Source organism: Palaemon carinicauda, chromosome 24 (genome assembly GCF_036898095.1).
Source record: "Palaemon carinicauda isolate YSFRI2023 chromosome 24, ASM3689809v2, whole genome shotgun sequence".
Taxonomy (NCBI): domain Eukaryota; kingdom Metazoa; phylum Arthropoda; class Malacostraca; order Decapoda; family Palaemonidae; genus Palaemon; species Palaemon carinicauda.
In genome coordinates, this window is record NC_090748.1 from 5778659 (window position 1) to 5796158 (window position 17500).

General features: G+C 32.9%; 1 protein-coding gene and 1 long non-coding RNA gene across 2 annotated transcripts in view; one reads left to right on the forward strand and one right to left on the reverse strand.

Moving 5' to 3' along the window:
• LOC137617794 (uncharacterized) overlaps positions 1-17500 on the forward strand; it is a 372403-nt gene that overhangs the window by 54615 nt on the left and 300288 nt on the right. The gene's annotated exons all lie outside the window — the stretch shown is intronic.
• Positions 1-17500, reverse strand: part of glob1 (globin 1) — a 496433-nt gene that overhangs the window by 12683 nt on the left and 466250 nt on the right.

Below are 17500 nucleotides of genomic sequence, written 5' to 3' on the forward strand. Positions count from 1 at the left end.
CTTTTTACTACGGTTTACGATATCGGTTTTTTTTTTTTTTTTTTTTTTTTTTTTTTTTTTTTTTTTTTTTTTTTTTTTTTTTTTTGAGGAAGCTGAAAATCTAGTTACAACATTTACCTTATAACTGATATTGATTTTAATTGCTAGAGAAACTGGTTTGTGATCAATTTAATATCGTTATTTTTATTATCATCATCATCATCATCATTGTTTCCTTTTGATGGGGAGATGAATTTATTTATATATTTTACGGGTGATGGTAATGTTATATGTTTGAGCAATTGTTGTAATAGCAAATAAGGACGAGGACAGAGAAGTTTGAGTTAATAGGGAAAAGTGATGGAACAAAGAGCTGCGAGAGAGCGTACAGCTCATGAAAGGCAATATCGGTGTACTTAGAAATGGATTTTGGAATGCTTCCCTGCCTTGTATCCAGAAGGACAGGGCTTCGGGACACTTTAATTCTCTTTTTCTTGCAATGTTACAGCCATTGTATACACTACTTTGATTTACAGAGAGAGAGAGAGAGATGAGAGAGAGAGAGAGAGAGAGAGAGAGAGAGAGAGAGAGAGAGAGAGAATGGGCCTGGTTTGTTGAGAGAGAGAGAGAGAGAGAGAGAGAGAGAGAGAATAGGCCTGGTTTGTTGAGAGAGAGAGAGAGAGAGAGAGAGAGAGAGAGAGAGAGAGAGAGAGAGAGAGGAGAGAGAGAGAGAGAGAGAGAGAGAGAGAGAGAGAGTATATGGGGCTGGGTTTGTTGAGAGAGAGAGAGAGAGAGAGAGAGAGAGAGAGAGAGAGAGAGAGAGAGAGTATATGGGGCTGGGTTTGTTGAGAGAGAGAGAGAGAGAGAGTATATGGGGCTGGGGTTTGTTGAAGAGGAGAGAGAGAGAGAGAGAGAGAGAGAGAGAGAGAGAGAGAGAGAGAGAGAGAGAGAGAGTGAGTATGGGGCTGGGTTTGATGCGAGACTGGGATACTCGGGGCCGCTATGGGAATTTGCTTATAAGACGGCTGTGTAATAAAAAACTTGAATGCTTTTGCAATGTAACCGTCCTCTGGTATAGGAAACAGACAATATAATGGTTATCAATATTGCAGCTCTTTCAATATAGGTACTAGAACACGATTTTTTTTAGCAGATTCTCATAATGACGAAAAACAACTTGTTATTTTCCATCTCACATCGCATCAAGAGTTGATTCCCATTTTTGAATGATCCCAAGAGTCTCCGGGATAGCGAGTCTCGAGGATCTAGCTTCCATATACCAAATAAGCTGCTTAAAGATCAAGTCCATAAGGCTTTTATGGAAAGAATGAGATTAGGTTAGGTGTTTCTCTCTTACAGCGTTTTGGTTTTCGCTGGAAATGGTAAACTGATTTTTTTTTTCGCTGGAAATGGTAAATGATTTTTTGTTTTTCGCTGGAAATGGTAAACTGATTTTTTGTTTCTCGCTGGAAATGGTAAACTGATTTTTTGTTTTTTGCTGGAAATGGTAAACTGATTTTTTGTTTTTCGCTGGGAAATGGTAAACTGATTTTTTGTTTTTCGCTGGAAATAAACTGATTTTTTTTCGTTTTTCGCTGGAAATGGTAAACTGATTTTTTTTTTCGCTGGAAATGGTAAACTGATTTTTTGTTTTTCGCTGGAAATGGTAAACTGATTTTTTGTTTTTCACTGGAAATGGTAAACTGATTTTTTAGTTTTTCACTGGTTTAATGTTAATGTTATTGAAATATATAATTTTATTTTTCATTACTTCTTATATCGTTTATTTATTTCTTTATTTCCTTCCTCTTTAGGCTATTTTTCCATGTTGGAGCCCTTGTGCTTATGGCATCTTGCTTTTCCAACTAGGGTTGTAGCTTAGCTAGTAATAATAATAATAATAATAACTGGTTTTTTGTTTTTTCGCTGGAAATGGTGAACTGATTAATTGTTTTTCCCTGGAAATGGTAAACTGATTTATTGTTTTTCGCTGGAAATGGTAAACTGATTTTTTGTTTTTCGCTGGAAATGGTAAACTGATTTTTTCGTTTTTCGCTGCAAATGGTAAACTGATTTTTTTTTTCGCTGCAAATGGTAAACTGATTTTTTGTTTTTCGCTGGAAATGGTAAACTGATTTTTTGTTTTTTGCTGGAAATGGTAAACTGATTTTTTGTTTTTCGCTGGAAATGGTAAACTGATTTTTTGTTTTTCGCTGCAAATGGTAAACTGATTTTTTGTTTTTTGCTGCAAATGGTAAACAGATTTTTTGTTTTTCGCTGCAAATGGTAAACTGATTTTTTGTTTTTCGCTGCAAATGGTAAACTGATTTTTTGTTTTTCGCTGGAAATGGCAAACTTATTTTTTGTTTTTCGCTGCAAATGGTAAACTGATTTTTTGTTTTTCGCTGCATATGGTAAACTGATTTTTTGTTTTTCGCTGCAAATGGCAAACTTATTTTTTGTTTTTCGCTGGAAATGGTAAACTGATTTTTTTCGTTTTTCGCTGCAAATGGTAAACTGATTTTTTGTTTTTCGCTGGAAATGGTAAACTGATTTTTTGTTTTTCGCTGCAAATGGTAAACTGATTTTTTTTTTCGCTGGAAATGATAAACTGTTTTATGCTGGAGATGGTACTGATTTTTTTTTTTTTGCTGGAAATGGTAAACTGATTTTTTGTTTTTCGCTGGAAATGGTAAACTAATTTTTTGTTTTTCGCTGCAAATGGTAAACTGATTTTTCGTCTTTCGCTGCAAATGGTAAACTGATTTTTTGTTTTTTGCTGGAAATGGTAAACTGATTTTTTTCGTTTTTCTCTGCAAATGGTAAACTGATTTTTTGTTTTTCGCTGCAAATGGTAAACTGAATTTTTTGTTTTTCACTGCAAATGGTAAACTGATTTTTTTTTCGCTGGAAATGATAAACTGTTTTATGCTGGAGATGGTACTGAATTTTTTTTAATTTTTTTTGCTGGAAATGGTAAACTGATTTTTTTTTTTTTTTGCTGGAAATGGTAAACTGATCTTTTGTTTTTCGCTGGAAATGGTAAACTGATTTTTTGTTTTTCGCTGGAAATGGTAAACTGATTTTTTGTTTTTCGCTGGAAATGGTAAACGGATTTTTTGTTTTTTGTTGAAAATGGTAAACTGATTTTTTTTCGTTTTTCGCTGCATATGGTAAACTGATTTTTTGTTTTTCGCTGCAAATGGTAAACTGATTTTTTGTTTTTCGCTGGAAATGGTAAACTGATTTTTTTTCGTTTTTCGCTGGAAATGGTAAACTGATTTTTTGTTTTTCGCTGCAAATGGTAAACTGATTTTTTTTCGCTGCAAATGATAAACTGTTTTATGCTGGAGATGGTACTGAATTTTTTTAAAATTTTTTTGCTGGAAATGGTAAACTGATTTTTTTAATTTTTTGCTGGAAATGGTAAACTGATTTTTTTGCTTTTTCGCTGGAAATGGAAACTGATTTTTTGTTTTTCGCTAGAAATGGTAAACTGATTTTTTGTTTTTCGCTGGAAATGGTAAACTGATTTTTTGTTTTTTTGCTGGAAATGGTAAACTGATTTTTTTTCGCAGGAAATGATAAACTGTTTTTTGCTGGAGATGGTACTGAATTTTTTTAAATTTTTTTGCTGGAAATGGTAAACTGATTTTTTTATTTGTTTGCTGGAAATGGTAAACTGATTTTTTGTTTTTTGCTGGAAATGGTACCTTTTTTTTTTTTTTTTGCTGGAAATGGTAAACTGATTTTTTTTTAATTTTTTGCTGGAAATGGTAAACTGATTTTTTGTTTTTTGCTGGAAATGGTAAACTGATTTTTTTTTTTCGCTGGAAATAGTAGACTGATTTTTTTGCTTTTTCGCGGGAAATGGTAAACCGATTTTTTTAGTTTCGCTGGAAATGTTAAACTGATTTTTTATTTTTCCCTGGAAATGGTGAAATGATTCCCGCTTATGTAAAGTCAATTTGGTAAGACAAGATGGGATTTGATCTGGAAGCCTGGAATCAGACGGAGGGGATTTTTTGTCTCGACCGACGATATCCTGGAAATGAAAATTCAAGGAACTGGAGATTTTCTGATAGATATTTCTCTGGATTTCAGTTTGATCGGTAGACATTTTGTTGCTGTTCATAAAACCTTAGTTAAATACGTCTTTACTATATAGCTTATTGTAAAGTGTAGTAACGATAATAATAATAATAATAATAATAATAATAATTATTATTATTATTATTATTATTATTATTATTATTCATTTATGTCTGTAGAGATTGATTGATTGAGTGAGAGAATTTTCTGGCATCCTTATGTCTGTCGAGATCTCAAGGTTGTTAAAAAAGAGTGAACTGGAAAAGTTTTAAAAAACTGGAAGACATGTAGTGACTAAAGGTTTTGTAATTAATAGACCCACTTCGATTATCTCTGTTAATTAGATAAAAAATATTTCAATGTTTTCTCTTTGAAATATATATATATATATATATATATATATATATATATATATATATATATATATATACATACATATATATATATATATATATATATATATATGTATATATGTATATATATATATATATATATATATATATATATATATATATATATATATATATATATATTATATACATATATAAATAGCTCTTAAAACTATTTTGTGGTTAGCATATTGAAGTTTAGAAATGCAAGAGCATAATCAGAAAATGTAAATACTGGGATACATAGGAAGGAAAACATAAGCTACTCTTGACATCTTTGTTGTGGTGGCCTATTGGAAACGTCCCTGCCTGGCGTTCTGTTGGATTTGGGTTCGAGACCCGCTCAAGCTTGATAGCTTCCTGTAGTGTCTGCAACCTTACTATCATTGTTAGATAAGGATGGGGATTTGGGGAGCATATTGGTCTACTTGTTGAGTCATCAGCAACCATTGCCCGGCTCTCCCTGGTCTTAGCTTGGGTGGAGAGGGCCCTTATCACTGATTATATTCATAAATGGTCAGTCTCTAGGGCGTTGTCACTGCCCCTTATCTCTACTATTCATGAGTGTCCTTTAAACCTTTAAACATCGCTAAGTTGTTGATGTTCAAGCAGGAAACTTTATCTCGACATAAGAAGCGCTGTTGGTTTTGTCAGTTCATGTCGAACAATTACTGAAACAGCATAGGTCTTTTGTGAATGGCTGTCACCTGTTTGGTAGCTTAATGCTTGATTTATGACGGCTAAAGCTGATATGAAAGCTTAACAAAGCGTAATCATAGCATTCGCTACGGTTTTGAATATCTCTGGAAAGGAATATGGTATCTTCAAGTCTTCGGATTAGTGAGGTCGGTGTTACTGTATGATATGAGTCGTATGACAATGAAACAATATCCAACAAATTATGTAGATTTGAGAACAAAGCCCTCAGAAGAATATAAGAGATTACTCAAGTGTCATATGTGGATGAGATCATGATGGGGGTAGATGGAGATGGTTTGGGCATGCTTTTCGCACTTCCCAGGAGAGATTAGTTCACCAGATTTCAACTAGAAGAGTTGGGAGACCCAGGCCTACATGGCTGAGGACTATGAAGCGTGAAGTAGATGACGATGAATGGAGAAGTATTGAATTAAAAGCTCAAGATAGAGACGACTGGCGAAATGTAACTAAGGCCCTTTGCGTCAATAGGCGTGGGAGGTGATGACGATGATGATGATGAAATGTATGTTTAAATATTTCTGTATGAATATTATCATCTATGTGCTTATGTGTACGCCTATGTTTAAAAATGTTGGTATGAGTTTTTATCACTTTTTTATTATCACCAGTATTATAGAGGAGTGGATAAACGAAGTCGCGAGGTATTTTGTAATTAGGGAAGTGGTATACAGATTTTGAAAAAAGGAAAAGATAAAATAACATAAAGACAGTTATAATTTTAGGTTTAGGAAAAAATTTACACGTACATCATGAAAATGTAGTGGCAGTCTATCGGATGACTGCACTGCCAAAAAAGGGATTTTTGCATTCACAGTGGTTATCCCACCGTGTGATATCCCTTTTACCAGTGCGCCAAACCGGGAAGCTCCACGTGCAAGAGGAATTCTATCCTAAAGTGGCCCTTAGGAACTCTTATCATGATAGCATGAATAATGATGCGCCCACAAACGATACTTCCTTTACTATTCACTGCTTGAGAGATGGCAAGTGTGTTGCCATGCATGCACGTACGTTAATAAGATTTATAGGGATAGAGTACAGTACTATAATGTACTTCTAACTAGATTTTCATAATATAATTTGAGAGAGAGAGAGAGAGAGAGAGAGAGAGAGAGAGAGAGAGAGAGAGAGAGAGAGAGCAGACTAGTGTGTGTATGTTTGTGTCTGTAGTGTATCCAAATGTCTGAATGTAGACAGCCAGCAATGTTTAATATTTTAGAGATGTAAATGAGGGGTTGGTAGTACAGCATGCATACCACATTCGTTCACTATATCCAGTTTGCATGCACACAAATTAAATTTATATATATATATATATATATATATATATATATATATATATATATATATATACTGTATATGTATTTATATTCTCTAAAAAGAAAAGTATTTAGTGGGATGGGCCTACCAGTACTAACTTAGCCATTAGAAACTTGGAACCTTACTAAAGCCTTAACACATAAGCTAGTTACAACTTACAGAGCTATGAAAGGAATAATGATGGGATTAACAGTTAGAAAAAGAAAAAAGAGCAACATGGATACGAGAGCAAACTAAAGTAGAGGATATTCTAACAACTTGCATGAAAAAAAAGACATGGGCAGGACATGTAATGAGAATGACAGACAATAGGTAGACAAGAATAACAAAAGAATAAATCCCTAAAATTGCAAAAGAAGCAGGGGAAGGAAGAGAAGACGATGGATTGGCAAATTAAGAAAGTTTGTGGATGTGGACTGGCATAGACTGACCATTAACAGACGATTGGAGGGACATTTCTAAAGCCTTTATTCTGTGGTGGACTAGTAATGGCTGATGATTTTATATATCTATATAATATACTGTATATATATATGTATATATAATATATATATATGTATATATATATATATGTATGTATATATGTGTATATATATGTATGTATATATGTGTATATATATGTATATATATGTGTATATATATATATATATATATATATATATATATATATATACATATATATATATATATATATATATATATATATATATATATATATATGGGGGCTGGTGCAAAAATAATATATACCCCACAAACTTGAAATAAGGTTTTCCTTTCATATATTTAATCATCACATCCAAATTATAGACTGACTATATATTTATCTTGGCTTTTTTTTTTCTTTCTTTTTGGGGGGGGGGGAGATCAGAGCGAGTTCAGTGCTATATTGAAAAATAGAACGATATTAGTTTGGAATGAAAATATAAAAGACTAGATGACCTTAACTGTTGCATGAAAATACGCTCTTAATAGGTTCGAAGGATCTCGTTGTCAAAAATTAATCTGGTATCAACGTCATATTACTTTTTCATGTAATAATCAAGGTCATGGAATGTCCTTTCCACATTTTCGACATGTTTAGTAATACCCTCTTACGAAACAGTATATACTCTTGCCCCTTTGATTAACCTATTCGTTTTTATTATTACTTGGAATATTTTGGGCCCACTGGTTTTCCCTATCCCATTCGTTTCATCAGTAAAACTTTTGATTAACAAATTCAATTAGTGTTCGAGTTTGAAGCCTCAATCCTTTAGAAACTGTTACGAAATATTCTCTGGAAAATGCTTGAGGGAAAATGATAGCTTTTACGAGCTCGTTAAAAAATTGCGGTTTGTGGATGATGATTAGGGTACTGACGACTGTTGTGAAAGTCACAACACATATATCACGCAAATCCTCTATTTTTGTCCTCAGTTTGTTTGTTTGTTTGTAAGCAACTTTACACAAAAACTACTGTACCGATTTTGACCAAACTTGGTAGTAATGTTAGGTATGGTCTAGATGAATCTTTAAAGATTTAGGTAAAGTACATCAAAGTACAAATACGTAGCAGTACTTTGATAATAATCGAGTGTTAAGTAAATGGCAAATATTTCGTTAGGTTTTCTTAGTTTGAGATCACTATTAAGCAAAAACTACAGAACAAATTTTAACTTGGTGGACATGTGGGGTATGACCCAAGGATAAATCTAATAGATTTTGAAGAAAATACGTCAAGTATAAGAACGCTGTAGAGCAATAAGACTGCTTGGTGTGCCCCTCTATCTCCGCCAACGAAGTTGGAAGGAGGTTATGTTTTACCCCCTGTTTCTGTTTGCTTGTGTGTGTGTTTGTTTGTAAACAGCTTATTGGCCACAATTTTAATCTTAGAGTAATGAAACTTGCAGGGATTAACTGTAATGTAAAAAGCTGGAAATGATTAAAATTTGGAAAGTCAAGGTCAGGGGCAAGCAAAATGCCCATTTCTCGTAATCAGCCATAAGGTTGGACATCGTTGTCGTAGAGACTTCAAACTTGGTCCATATTTTAATGTATAAAAATCCACGCCAATTAATACATGTTAAAGGTAAAATGTCTAGGTCAAGTCCAAGGTCAAGGTCAAGCAAAAGGTCAAATTCCGGATATCAACCGTACGGCCACAATTTTAATTACCTCTGTCGAGGATGTTATCCGATCGAGTCGGTTCATTTATTTGTCTGTCTGTGGACAAGATTACCTCAAAACTACTTGACGGATTTTGACGAAATTTTTTTTACCACAGATAGATCTTAGGTCATGGACGACCCCATTACATTTTGGAGATGATCTGGATCCGGATTCTAGCTTATTTTTTTCCCTATTTATTTGTCTGTGTTTGTGGACAGGATTACGTCAAAACTACTGGACGGATTTTGACGAAATTTTTACCACAGATAGATCTTAGGTCATGAACGACCCCTTTAAATTTTGATGATCCGGATTCTAGATCCTGATTTGCATTTATCGCCATTTTAAAGATTACGTCAAAAGTATTAGATGGGTTTTGACGAAATTTTCATCACAGATAGATTTTAGGTCATGAACGACCCCATTAAATTTTTAGAGATGAACCGGATTTGCATTTATCGCCATTTTAAAGATTACGATAAAAGTATTAGATGGATTTTGACAAAATTTTTACCACCGTTAGATCTTAGGTCATGGACGACCCCATTAAATTTTGAAGAGGATCCGGATCCGGATTTGCTTTTATCGCCATTTTAAAGATTATGTCAAAAGTATCAGATGGATTTTTGTGAAAATTTCACCACAGATAGATCTTAGATCATGGACGACCCCATTAAATTTTAAAGATGATCCGGATCCGGATTTGCATTTATCGCCATTTTAAAGATTAAGTAAAAAAAAAAACAAATTGACGGATTTTGACGAAATTTCCACTACAGATAAATCTTAGGCCATGGACGACTCCAATAACCCTTGGCAGAGGTAAAAAAATCAATGATTGCTCTTGTTAGTATTAGTTTTTGCTGGAAAATAAAAGTATGTACGCTTCCCTAGGTAAGAGTTTTGCGTTCTCTCTCTCTCTCTCTCTCTCTCTCTCTCTCTCTCTCTCTCTCTCTCTCTCTCTCTCTCTCTCTCTCTCTCTCTCTCTTAATTTTCATCGTGAGTGTTAAGAAGACACCTATATAGAGGTGAATTGTTGATATAAGGTTTTACGTTTATGAGAATAAGCTATTCGAAAGAGGAGGGAAGGACAGGGTACGACCAATATCAATAAAAGGAAACTGAGAAGGAAATGGTGCTGATGTACACGGTGGGAGGAACGAAGGGGAAAAGATAGACGCGAATAAGTTAGTTGAGAAGGTGGAGATAAAATGGACTGACCCATTCAGAGTTAAATGGGAAGAGGGGAAACTAGAAAATGAAAGTTGCACTGCCTGCGTGATGAATGAGGTGACCACTTGCACACTGGACTTTTTAAAGATATCTCGGTTTATATCAGAGGGAAAAGATGGGAAGTCCTGGAGGGGGGGGGGGGGGTGGATGAAATGAGCACATTGTGAAAAGAATGAAAAGAAAAGTGGCAGCAAGCAAGGCAGTAGGGTACATGACAAATTATACCATGTAATCATTCATGAAATATCATATGAGAAGGAATTATTTATTTTTTATTTTTACCACATGTTACTTATTGAAGGATTAAAAAAATATAAACATTCATCAGAGAAAATTTCATTTACTGAATGTGATATATATATATATATATATATATATATATATATATATATATATATATATATATATATATACACACACAGTATATATATATATATATATATATATATATATATATATATATATTATTGTTTTTATTATTTTTATTATTAATTGCTAAGCTACAACCCTAGTTGGAGAAGCAGAATGCTATAAGCCCAGGGGCCCCAATAGGGAAAATAGCCCAGTGAGGAAACGAAAAAGGAAAAATAAAATATTTTAATGACAGTAACATTAAAATAAATAATTCTTATATAAATTATAAATACTTTAACAAAACAAGAGGAAGAGAAATTAGATAGAATAATGTACCTGAGTATATCCTCAAGCATGTATATATATATATTTATATATATATATATATATATATATATATATATATATATATATATATATATATATATCTATATATCATATATCTATATATATATATATATATATATTATATATATATATATATAATATATATATATATATATATATATATATATATATATATATATATATATATATATATATATATATATATATATATATATATATATATGTATGTATATATTTACATACAGTATTCCCATCTTGTTTGCACATTTATTTATCTACATCCATTCACATTGTACCATTATAAACATTTCACATCTATTCACTGTATACAGTAAAAACACATCAAGAGACAGATTAACATATATCCCTAAATTCAAAGAAAATTCCCTTTCCCCACCACGAGTCTTTTGGCTTAAAATATGGAAAATCATTTTCTGAATCTTTTACATCAAAAACGGCAATTTTGAGTTGCACTTGTCTATAAAAAATTTTCTTTAGAGAAAACACCCGAGGAGTTTCGTCCTACTTCTTTAAGTTTTCATGAAGCAAATAATAATAATAATAATAATAATAATAATAATAATAATAATAATAATAATAATAATAATAATAATAATAATAATGATAATAATAATAATAATGATATGAAAATAGTCAGCTTTCACTAATATATTTTCATTTTCCTAATGGTTCTATTTCATATATATATATATATATATATATATATATATATATATATACATATATATATATATATACATATATATATATACACATATACATATATATATTACACATGTACATTTTAAAATTTTGGGCAAAATTCGAATATGGAGTCAGGTGTGGAGACAATGCAAAATAAGTAATATGATGAGTTTACAGTATATACATCAGATGAATTATTTACGTATGAACATTGTCGTAAAATTAATTGAGTGTGGTAAACATCGAGATGGATTCAAGTGGAAAAGTTATTGCTGTTAAAAGATCGTATCAAGTGGAAAGATTGGAAACAATGTATACCTCGTCTTAGGCGGTAGAAGAATATAACTACATAGATACATGTTGTAATGAAGGAGAGAGAGAGAGAGAGAGAGAGAGAGAGAGAGAGAGAGAGAGAGAGAGAGAGAGAGAGATAAATTACAGGTGGGTGTTTGAGGGTGTAGTCTGTTTTAACACTGTTTATGGAAAATTTATGTTTAGGGGGAAGGATAAATGTTTATGAAAACATTATCAGATCATTTGGGTGGCTTGTTTTACACACACACACACATACACATATATATATATATATATATATATATATATATATATATATATATATGTATGCCCTTTACATTTATAACTAATGAGTATTTTCATAATTGTATGCTATACCTATTCGGTTACAAATTTCTGATTCCGTTTCAAATGTAAATGAATAAAATCGAGAATCCTCTTATGATATCCAGGTTCCGTCATCAATCACTCATTCGCCTGACAACAGGCGATAAAGCAGTTTGCAGCAGTCGGAGACAGCAAACTATGATATATCAACTGCAGGAAAAATTCAGCTTTACATCAAGAGTTACCCTTCGCTAGCAATCAGAAGCGAGTTGGGGGCCCCTTTTAGGTAAATTTAGATAGAGAATTAGACTAAATCTAGTGGAATAACGGGGCAAAGTAATGGGAAAGTACGGAAACATGTGCTGGAAATGTTTTAAGAGCAAACGACTATATCCCATGACTTCGGAGTTTAAACTAGCGCTTTCTTACAGATGAATTGTTATTAACAGCGAATCTCTCTCTCTCTGTTCTCTGTTTGTCTTGACGCTTTTGAAACGATGAAGTAACAATGTTTTATTGGGCCGGTGAAATGCAAACGTCGTTCCAAAAACAATGAATGTATGTAGCATTTATAATAACTGAAACTATTATCAAGTAAAATTTCCTGCTTTACTGTAAGTAGTAGCAGATCTAGAAATATCATCAATGACCAACGTAGAAATGTAACATGGCTTAATGATAATATTAAAGGATACCATTAAAATTATATGGTGTGTAAATGTAATTCAAGTGTTGAAAGAAACATTCCCCACAAAATATTCTAGAGTAGCTCTATCTTAGCCCTTTGGTTTACCAAATATGAAATAAAAAGAACGAGTTTTCATAACCACCTAAGGGGGGGGGGGAGGGCTTTTAATTCTTTATTTGGCCCTGTTTAAATATCTCAAATATATGTGTGTTTTAAAGGCTTTATAGGGCGCTCATGGATGGCAAAGGCAAGGGACAGTGACATTGCCCTAGCAAACAGGACAATTGTCTAGAGACTGACCATATAATCAACGCCCAAGCCTCCTCTCCACCCAAGCAAGGACCATGGAGGGCCAGGCAATGACTTCTGATGACTCAGCAGATAGACCTTCACCAAACCCCCCCAACCTTAGCTTACAAGGATAGTAAGGTTGCAGACACTAAATTAACTAACGTGTCTGAGCGGGACTCAAACCCCCGTTTGCCACACACCAGGCAGAGACGATACCCATTAGGCCACAACAACCCTATGCTATTATTTAATTTTTTTTATGGCTAACTAGTTTCTGTAATTTAACCAGTATTATTATTATTATTAATTGCTAAGCTACAGAATGCTATAAACCCAAGGGCTCCAACAGGGAAAATAGCCCAGTGAGGAAAGGAAACAAGGAAAAATAAAATATTTTAAGAACAGAAACATTAAAATAAATATCTCCTATATAAACTATAAAAATATCATTACTTTTTTAAATCGGTGTAAAAGTTTCGTCTTGCATTGACCACATTGGTATGGCACACTATGATTAGCAATGCTCGTTTAGTCATTGCATATATATACTCTGCAACCATATGTATATATTTATCTATATGTATGTATGTTTATAGGGGCATGCATTCATTATTTATAAATTTTTGTGCATCCAAGCCAGAAATTTAAAGAACATCATGATTTAGGTTAACTAAGGTCATGGTTGGTTATACAAAAGATCAGATGAAACTTTCCCTGCCCTTGGTAAAATGCAAAAAATGGCCATCCTATGCATAAATAACAACCTCTTTCTCCTTCGATAGTAACTTACAAGCAAATCTCTGCTCTAGTATGGCCACCTTTTACACCTCTTCACTAAAGGTATTATTACTTTACTCAACTGTTTTGACTTCTTTGCGGCTTCTAGATGCACCCACTTTTTAGCCTTTTATTCAATTTCCTCTTTTTTTTTCTTGTCTTCTGAACTCTTGTAGCTATTACTTCTTGGTGTAACTGCTTAGTTTTACCCAATTACTTTGGCGTTGAATGGTCTCACTGGCTCCAATATCTAACTCCTGTTAGTAAACTTTACTAGAAATATCTCAAAGCGAATCTTGCCAGCCTTTAAAACTCAAAACATGATTTGGTTTAGATAAGTCCTATGTTAATAGTCAGTTGAATTGCAAAAAGAATGGATAAAGGGTCAATTTGTAAGAAATTTTTAGTTATTATTATTATTATTATTATTATTATTATTATTATTAAGCTACAACCCTAGTTGGAAAAACAAGATGCTATAAGCCCAATGGCTTCAACAGGGACAAATTGCCCAGTGAGGAAAGGAAACGAGGAAAATTAAAATATTTTAAGAACGGTAACATTAAAATGAATATCTCCTATAGAAACTAAAAAACTTTAACAAAACAAGAGGAAGAGAATTAAAATAGAATAGTGTGCCAAAGTGTACCCTCAAGCAAGAGAACTCTAGCCCAAGACAATGGAAGACCATGGTACAGACGCTATTGCACTACCCACGACTAGAGAACAATGGTTTGATTTTGGAGTGTCCTTCTCCCAGAAGAGCTGCCTACCATAGCTAAAGAGTCTCTTCTACCCTTATCAAGAGGAAAGTGGCCACTGAACAATTACAGTGCAGTAGTTAACCCCTTGGGTGAAGAAGAATCGTTTGGTAATCTCAGTGTTGTCAGGTGCATGAGGACAGAGGAGAATATGTAAAGATGGGGCAGACTATTCGGTGTGTGTTTAGTTAAACGTTAAATGAACCTTAACCAGAGAGAAGGATCCAATGTAGTACTGTCTGGCTAGTCAAAAGACCCCCATAACTTCCTAGCGGTAGTATCTCAACGGATGGCTGGTGCCCTGGCCAACTTACTACCTATGTTTACTTTAAAGACATTCACGATGTCTCGTTAGAAGCTACAAATCGTCTTCATTCGGTGTCTGAGGTGTCTCTAGTTGTGTGTGTGTTCAACTAGGTCATAACACTTGTATGTCCTTCTTTTTATGTTAAATAGGGTTTATTTAAAAGCTTCATGCTTAATGGATTTGGGCTGTGCTACTAATGTTTATAACACATTTTTATTGTAGCAATGGCCCATAAAGATATCAATATCAATATCAGGTCGTTTAGGACACATTTTTATTGTAGCAATGGCCCATAAAGATATCAATATCAATATCAGGTCGTTTAGGACACATTTTTATTGTAACAATGGCCCATAAAGATATCAATATCAATATCAGGTCGTTTAGGATAAGTTCAATTTGATAGCCAATTGCTAAATTTGTAATACTTGACTTTGGGAATAAATACCCAAAGGGAAATGGTGAATATATAATAAGGTAATGTGAATTTTACTGTGAAGTAATGTGTAGAAGAAACTCTTTAGGTATGGTAAGCAGCTCTTCCAGAGAAGGGCACTCGAAAGTCAAACCATTGTTCTCTAGTCTTGGGTAGTTCCATAGCTTCTGTACCCTGGCCTTCCACTGTCTTGGGATATAGTTCTCTTGCTTGAGGGTACACTCGGGTACACCATTCTATCTCATTTCTTTTCCTCTATTTTTTAGGTCTTTATTGTTTACATATGAATGATCTTATTTAATGTTGTTAGCTTGGAATATTTTATTTTGGTTGTTTATTCTTCTCATGTAGTTTATATATTTCATTGTTTCCTTTCCTCATTGTGCTATTTTCCCTGTTTAACTCCTTAGGCTTATAGCATCTTGCTTTTCCAACTAGGGTTATAGCCTAGCTTTTGATAATAATAAACAAACAAAAAAACAAAATAAATAACAACATCAACAATAATAAATAATATAGTTCATTGCCAGTTGAGTAAAAGGTGAGAGGTAATTGAGAAGAGTTTCAGAAATCTTCGTTTCTCGTTTAATTGGAGTTTGGAAACTTGAATGGTCGAAGGAAACTCAAGTTTCATTATAAAGAAGTTAAATGTGTTGTTTTGTGGAAATTATTTTATCTGGTTATTGTTTATTTGCTGTGATTTTTTGAGTAAATCAGTGTCAAAATCTGCAATGCTATATTGTTAAACATTATTATTATTATTATTATTATTATTATTATTATTATTATTACTAGCTAAGCTACAACCCTAGTTGGAATAGCATGATGCTATAAGCCCAAGGGCTCCAGTAGGGAAAATAGCTCTGTGAGGAAAGGAACCTAGGAAATAAATAAATTGCGAGAGAGGTAATAACAATAAAAATAAAATATTCTAAGATAATTAATAACATTAAATTAGATCTAACATATATAAACTATAGAAACTTCATAAAAACAAGAGGAAGAGAAAAAAGAATGAAAGAGCGTGCCCTAGTTATATAGAGCAGTTATTTAGATTTGAGCAATGCCAGAAAACTCTAAATCTATCAGTCAATCATTACCAATAACTTAATCAGTGTAATCATTAATATTTTAAAGATTTGGAAACGAAACATTGTAAAGTTTAAGTGATAATAGTCATGATAACGGCGGTAGCGATAGTGACATATATAAAGAATATTTTTTCATGAAAATAATAACGTAAGATCAATGAACAGGACATGAAAAAAATTAGGCTCGTGTTGATAATGATCCTATGCCTATTTAGACTGTTGAATCTCGTGACTTTTATTGTTATTATTATTATTATTATTATTATTATTATTATTACTTACTTACTTACTTACTTACTTACTTACTTACTTACTTACTTACTTACTTACTTACTAAGCCACTACCCCAGGTGGGAAAGGAGGATGCTATAAGCCCAATGTCTCCAACAGGGAAAATATCCCAGTGAGGGAAGGTAACAAGGAAAAATAAAGTACTTTAATAACAGTAACAACATTAAAATAAGTATTTCCTGTATAGACTATAAAAACTTTAACAAAACAAGAGAAAGAGAAATTAGATAGAATAGTGTACCCTCAAGCAAGGAACTCTAACTTAAGACAATGGAAGATCATGGTACAGAGGCTTGGCACTACCCGAGACTAGAGAACAATGGTTTAATTTTAGAGTGTCCTTCTCCTAGAAGAGCTGCTTACCATAGGTAAAAAGTCTCTTCTGCCCTTACCAAGAGGAAGGTAGCCACTGAACAATTACAGTGCAGTAGTTAACCCCTTGAGCAAAGAAGAATTGTTTGGTAATCTCAGTGTTGTCTGGTGAATGAGGACAAAGAAATTTGTTAAGAATAAGCCAGACTATTCAGTGTATGTGTAGGCAAAGGGGAAGTGAACCTTAACTGGTATTAAAGGTTTACCTCTTACCTACTGGTTGAAGGGACACTCCGGCACACTATTCTATTTTATTTTTCTTTTTCCTGTGTTCTTTTGAAGTTTTTTGTTTATATATGAAAGATCTATTTTAATCTTATTGTTCTTAAAATTTTTTTATTTTAATTGTTCATTTCTTCTCTCGTAGTTTGTTTATTTCCTTCTTTCCTTTCCAAGTTTCCTCGCTGAGTTGTTTTTCCCTGTTGGAGCCCTTGGGCTTATACCATCCAGCTTTTCCAACTAGGGTTGTAACTTTGCTAGTAATAATAATAATAATAATAATAATAATAATAATAATAATAATAATAATAATAATAATTATAAATATTATTATTATTATTATTATTTATTATTTATT